This window comes from Echinops telfairi, unplaced genomic scaffold (genome assembly GCF_000313985.2).
Source record: "Echinops telfairi isolate 266 unplaced genomic scaffold, ASM31398v2 ScPeMD7_7469;HRSCAF=8507_0, whole genome shotgun sequence".
NCBI classification, from domain to species: Eukaryota; Metazoa; Chordata; class Mammalia; order Afrosoricida; family Tenrecidae; genus Echinops; species Echinops telfairi.
Window position 1 is genome coordinate 46,682,622 of NW_022111372.1, and position 6,446 is coordinate 46,689,067.

At 43.8% G+C, this 6,446-nt stretch overlaps 1 pseudogene; it reads left to right on the plus strand.

The window, feature by feature from the left end:
- The first annotated feature begins 580 nt into the window (after positions 1-580).
- On the plus strand, positions 581-824 carry LOC115873550 (annotated as a pseudogene).
- The last annotated feature ends 5,622 nt before the right edge of the window (positions 825-6,446 follow it).

The following is a 6,446-nucleotide window of genomic DNA, read 5'->3' on the forward strand; positions in this document are numbered from 1 at the left end:
CTTGTTTACCTTCAAGCCTTTAAGACCCCAGACGCTATATCGATCTCTCACTCTTTCATTGCCCTTGAGTCGATGCCGACTCATAGCAACCCTATAGAATAGAGTGGAACTGCCTCTGAGAGTATCTAAGCCTGTAAGTGTTTACGGGAGCAGAAAGTGAAAACCTCCGTCCCAACAAGGGGATACTGGGTGGTTTGTAATCAGGAAATGTGTAAATAAGGGTTGTATTCTATCACCACATTTATTCAACCTTTATGCTGAGTAAATAATCTGGGAAGCTGGACTATGTGAAGAAGGAGGCATCCAGATTGGGGAAGTCTCATTAACAACTTGCAATATGCAGATGACCTAACTGCTGAAAATGAGGAGGATTTGAAGCACTAATTGATGAAAAGGAAAACTAGCAGCCCTCAGTCTGAATTACACTTCAACATAAAACAAAAGTCTTCACAACTGGACCAGTAGACAGCACCATGATAAAGGGAGAAGAGACTGAAGTTGTTAAGAATTTCATTTGGGTCAGTCCGCCGCTGTGCTACGTGTCCCTGGCTTCCTGAGTGGCGGCGGTACAGAACCAAGCATGGATTAGGTAATGCAGTTTGTTGAACCCAGTCGGCAGTTTGTGAAGGACTCCATGCGGCTGGTTAAAAGATGCACCAAACCTGATAGAAAAGAATTTCAAAAGATTGCCATGGCAACGGCGATAGGATTTGCTATCATGGGATTCATTGGCTTCTTTGTGAAATTGATCCATATTCCTATTAATAACATCATTGTTGAAGGCTGAGTAGCTTTTTGGAAGAGTCTGTCTATCATCTTGGGAATTAGTGAACAAGTGAGGGTTTCAGAAGACCATGGAGTAAAAGTGTCCTATGTATTTTGTGTTTATTTCATTTTCTTTTCCTTCCAAGATGTTTTCTATTTCTAAATTAAAATGATTTCAAAATAAAAAAATTTTTAAAAAGGAACTTCATATGACTTGGATCCCTGAACAATGCCCATGGAAGCAGCAGCAGTCAAAACTTGGGCAAATCAGCTGCGGCTCAAAGGCACAGAGGCCACGTCTGACCTCCCAGCTATCCCCGGGAGAAGGATAATCCAACTCCTCACCATCCCCAAGGTCTATCGTCCTGAGGCAGAGGTCACACGGCTTCAACCCTCCAGCCTCCTCTGACCCTATTCTGACACCAGTCGTTCCTCCCACAACACTGTATTTTTTGTTGGGTTCAATAATCCATTGCAATGGCCAGACAGAATTCATGGACAGTCTCAAAATGATGGGAATTTACTAGGAAGTTGATGGGTTACTCCAAGCCTGGATCAGAAAGCATTAGGATGCAGTCATTGGTCCACAGAGCAACACCTTTCCTCAACCAGCAGCCAAGACTCTCTCTCTTGGCTAGTCCCCAGCCTCTTAGTCACACGCTCCCCTGGCCTGGGCCTCCGTGGGTCAGGAAGACAGCCCTCTGCTCGGCCCACAGTCCCGGCTCATTCGGCTCCTCCGTTCTGTCTCATGTCTTGGTGTGGCTGCTTCTGAGATGGCTCATTTGTTTTTTTCTTTATTTAAGCTTTACTGGCACTTCACATCATACAATTCAATAGTTCAATCATATCAAGAGTTATATAAGCTTTACCACAATCAATTTTAGAACATTTTCTTCTTCCGTGTATTCACTGTAATTTTTGTATTTTCCCCCCAAGTTTGGAAGATATATGCCACAAAATATTCACCAGTTCAACAACTTCTACATGTGTAATTCCATGCCATTGATTATATTCTTCATGTTGTACAGCCTTTATTGATCTCCCTCTCCAAATTGTTCCACCACCATTAAAATAAACTCAGTGCCCCCTGAGCAAGAATGCAGTCAAGTTTGGCTGCTGCTTCTTTTTTATTTTAGTAGTTTCCTTCATATCATATTCATATCATATATTTCCAAAGTTAAATCACGTTTAAAAAGAGTTGTATATATATCACTTACAATTAGTTCTAATGCTCCTCCCTCCTCCACTCCGCATTCATTGATTGCTCCCCAATTCCTCTCCTCCTCCCCAAACTCCCTCTTCCTAATAAACCATTTTATCAGTTACTGTCTCTGTGCATCCACTCCTTTGCTTCCTAAAGTGGGAGACCTAACAGAAACAAAACACAAAACCAAAATGAAACAGAAAGAAAACAATAATAACAAAGATGAAAATAAAGAGTTAAAAACAAAAGACCACCAACAATATATATTCTTAAATTTTAAAATAATTTTTATTGGGGGCTCTTACACCATTCTATACATTGTATCAAGTGTATTTGTACCTATGTTGCCATCATCATTTCCAAAACATTTTCTACTTGAGCCCTTGGTATAAGCTCCTCTTTTTTACCTCCCTCCCCCCACCCTCCCACCCTTGTGAATCCTTGATCAATCATATATTGTTATTATTTCGTATCTTACACTGTCAGTTGGCTTCCTCCACTCATATATCTGTTATTCATCCTCTTGGGGGCGCTATAGATCCAACCTTGTGATGAGTTCCCCCTTGCTCCCCCTTACCCCTCCCAGGTCATCATCGCCTTACCCTCGTGATATCGCTCCTCCCACTACTGTTCCTGAGGGTTTTATGTCCTGAATTCCATGTGTCCAGAGCTCTTATCTGTACCAATGTAATTTCTCCGGTCTAACCAGATTTGTAAGGTAGAACTGAGTCTTGGTAGTGGGGGCAGGGGAAGGAAGCAGTCCGGAACTAGAGGAATGATGTGTTTTGTTGGTGATACACTGCACCTTGGTTGAATCCTCCCTTCCTTGTAACCTTTCTGTAGGGGGACATCCAATTATCTATAGATGGGTTTCGGGTCTCCATTCCAACCCCCCTTGTTTGCATCGATATAGTTGTTTGTTTTGGATATTTTGATACCTGATACCTGATGATACCTCATGATCACACGGGCTGGTGTGATTCTTCCCTGTGGACTTAGTTAACACCTCACTTAAATGGCTGCTTGTGTGAATACAAGCCCCAGACATTATTCCAATTGATAGGCAAGCACCGTCTGCTTTATTCACCACACTTTCTGTAGCACCCTTATGTTCTGTGATCTCTTCAGGAAGATGAGTATCAAGCAGGAAGATGGCTCATTCTTATAGCCAGGGGAGTTTCAAGTAGACATAATCAATCTCTTTTATTAGCGTTTCACCTATTCACCCAGTGGGAGTAAGGGAAGCATGAATGGAAGAGCCATTTTAAGAAATTTCACTTTCTGGGGTGCTTGCAGGAGAAATGGGGAGCTAACAACAATGAACACAAGAAAGAAGAAAATGTTCTAAAATTGACTGTGGTAACGATTGCACAACTCTTACATATGATTGAACTTTTGAATTGTATGACATGTGAATTATATGTCAATAAAATGATTCTAAAATAAATACAACTCTTCTTTTAAAAAGGAAGAAATTTCTTTCACTCACAACTGCAAAACACCTTTGTTCAGTGTTGCAGAGCAAAGATGTCACTTTGAAGATTGAGTTACACCTTATTCAAGCCATGGTGTTTTCAATCGCCTCATATGCATGCAAAAGCTAGGTCATGAACGAGGAAAACTAAAGAACTGTGCCTTTGATTTATGGCATCGCCAAAGAAGAAAAAAACCCCAAATCTGTCTTAGAGGAAGTGCAACCAGACTGCTCTTTAGAACAAGGACGCTGAGGCTTATGTTTGTCTTACGTTTGGTGGCCAGCACTTCCCGGAGAAGGATATCACATTTGGTTAGCAAAAGGGAGGAAAACCCTCAACAAGGTGGATTGACACAGTTGCTGTAACAATGAGTGCAAACATGGCACTGAATGTGAGGATGGTGTGGGACCAGGCAGTGCTGCACTGTTCTTGGGGAGAAAAGAGATCCCGGCTGATAGTAGAATTGATAGAGACGTGTTTATTAAGTCTCCATCAGAACAAAGGAGAAGACACACTCCTCTGGATGAGGATGCGGGAGAGCAAGAGCAGGAGGCCATGATGGTGTCTAAGGATCCGGAGAGGCATGGCCACTGAAGTAAGATAGGGGAACAAAGGAAACCGTCATACAATGATTAGTGGCAGATAAGTTAATGACAGCTGCGCGCACACACACACATACACACACACACACACACACACACACACACGATAGAAACAGAAAAGGGACCATGATTGAAATCCACACACTACTGCAGATAATTCAGGACCCTAGTACTCCAATATTGAAATACTGAGCAAAGCTTTTCACATTGTTGGCCAATGGTCAGAAAGACCTCAGTGGGCGACATGTGGACTCAACCTATGTGGAGACTCAAAAAATAGATTTAGAGCTCCCACGGTCAACTGTAGGCTTTCACACACCTAGTGCTCAGAATTTAAGCTCTAATACAGTCCATTGGGTCTAGAAGAGCCAGAAGTGACTACATGACACCTAACGAGAGGCTGGACAACCTGGGAGAAAAGTGTGAGTGGAACAAAACTGAGATGGTTAATGCTTATTGTGCCAACATGGCCAATGAACATATGTGCGATTAATTGAAGAGCAGAGAGATAAATGGCTCGGTGAACCTCGCCTCTCGTCTCTTGCTCTTTGACCATCGGACCAGTGTGCAACTGCCTTGCTTGTTCTGTGCCTCAATTTGCAAGCTACACTACCTGTGGGACACCTAACCCGTGGACTGTGTCACTAGAATTTGAGGTTCCTTCAAGACCTGCTTCGCCACACCATTGGAATTTACATCTCTTGAGCTGAGGACTGACAGACCCTGTCATCTGACTGACTGTTGGGCCTTGCTGTTTGCTGCCTGTGCCCAATAGCCTGAAGTGCTCTACAGAGGACTACCTGGCGGCCCTCAAGACTTGAAGGACTGCCAGTGTCTCTCAACTGTCTCACGGGAGTGGGTTGCACTGAGCCATTTGTACGGCTTTATAATTTACTTAACTGTTCATTTCTTATGTTACATATCTATCTATCTGTATAAATATATATAAAATTATTAGCGTTCTGGTTTTGTTTCTCTGGAGAAGCCTGTCTAACACAAAAACCTAACTGTGAAGTGCAGGTTTTCCCTGCAAAGTGCTGGCTTATTCTCTGACTCATCAGATAGGCCCTTTCCTCTGTGAAGAAGAAAGACCAGTCTTACAGCTCAGTGTGCATCTGTGAATGGCTTCCTGCCTGCCACTCTCCTCTCACCTGGGCTCTCTCCCTCCGGTCCCTTTAATCTTCATACTTCATGCAATCATCTCATGATATCTTTGTCTTCGTCCTCATAAACTTCCCATCACTGTCCATGATCTAAGAATGCTTTTAAATACTCTAGCATATTACCATTAGAAGAGATTCACTCAGTGTACAATGGGAATTAACTCTTCCAAGAGAAATAAAAATTAAATCATTGATATACACATTGAATTAACAACCTTACTAGATTCAGAAGTCTTAAGCTTTTGAATTAAACCTGAAAGTTGTCATGTCAGAGTTTTTTAAATGATGTTAGGTTGTAATATATATGTGCAGAGTACCATGAAGCCATTTATCTAACTGCATCAATTAATACAGGACTTGATTTTAGTTGTCCCAAAAGCAACAAGAAAGTTTTTAAATGTTACTATTGCTAAAAAGTAAAATAAAAAGGGAGAAAGCCTTGTACATGCAACATTGTTGGTGAATGGAGAACGTGAGAGCTAGTGGGCTTCAACCAGCTCCCTGGGTATACATTTAAGGTTCTGCTGCCATTCGTGTGACATGATAAGACAAGGAATTTTCCATTAAAGTCTTTTAAATGTTATCTAGGAAAAAATAAGATGGCTTTCCATCTTACAAAAAAAAGAAAGAAAAAGGGAGCCCTGTACCCTGAAACCACTGGCTTCCAAGCCTCACAGCCAGGTGTCAAGGGGCAGAATCCGGTCTCTAATAGCATTCTTGAAGGGTGGGGAGGATGGCTAGTTTCTTGGGTGGTAAAATACACCGAACCTGCCTCTCACCGCCCCAAGGTCGAAGCACAAAATCTTGGTACACACTGCCCAATCTGCCTGCCCCTTTACCACCCATACCCTGAGCATTGAAGGTTGCTAACCCTTCTAGATTCCTAGATCCCTTCCCGGGTCCCTTGGGCTTACAGCACCATTGCGCACCGTGCCCTGGGGCACTGCAGGGGTCAGGCCTGGCTCACACACCCCTGGTCCCTGTGAGCCACACAAGGACCTTTCCCTCCCTGCACCCTTCGCTTACATGAGCTTCCTGTCCACACCTGCCCTTGAGCGCCGGGCCTCCGAGCCCACGCAGCCTGCCCTGCGCCTGCGGGATGCGAGAGCCTGGTGCTGCCCGCGCCGGCGTCCGTTCCCTGCGGTCCCCGGGCCGGAGGCGGGCGACGCTGAGGCGCCCAGGCGCCTCGGCCAGTAAGAGGCGCGCGCGCGCGTGCGCAGCACGGAGCTTTAATCTG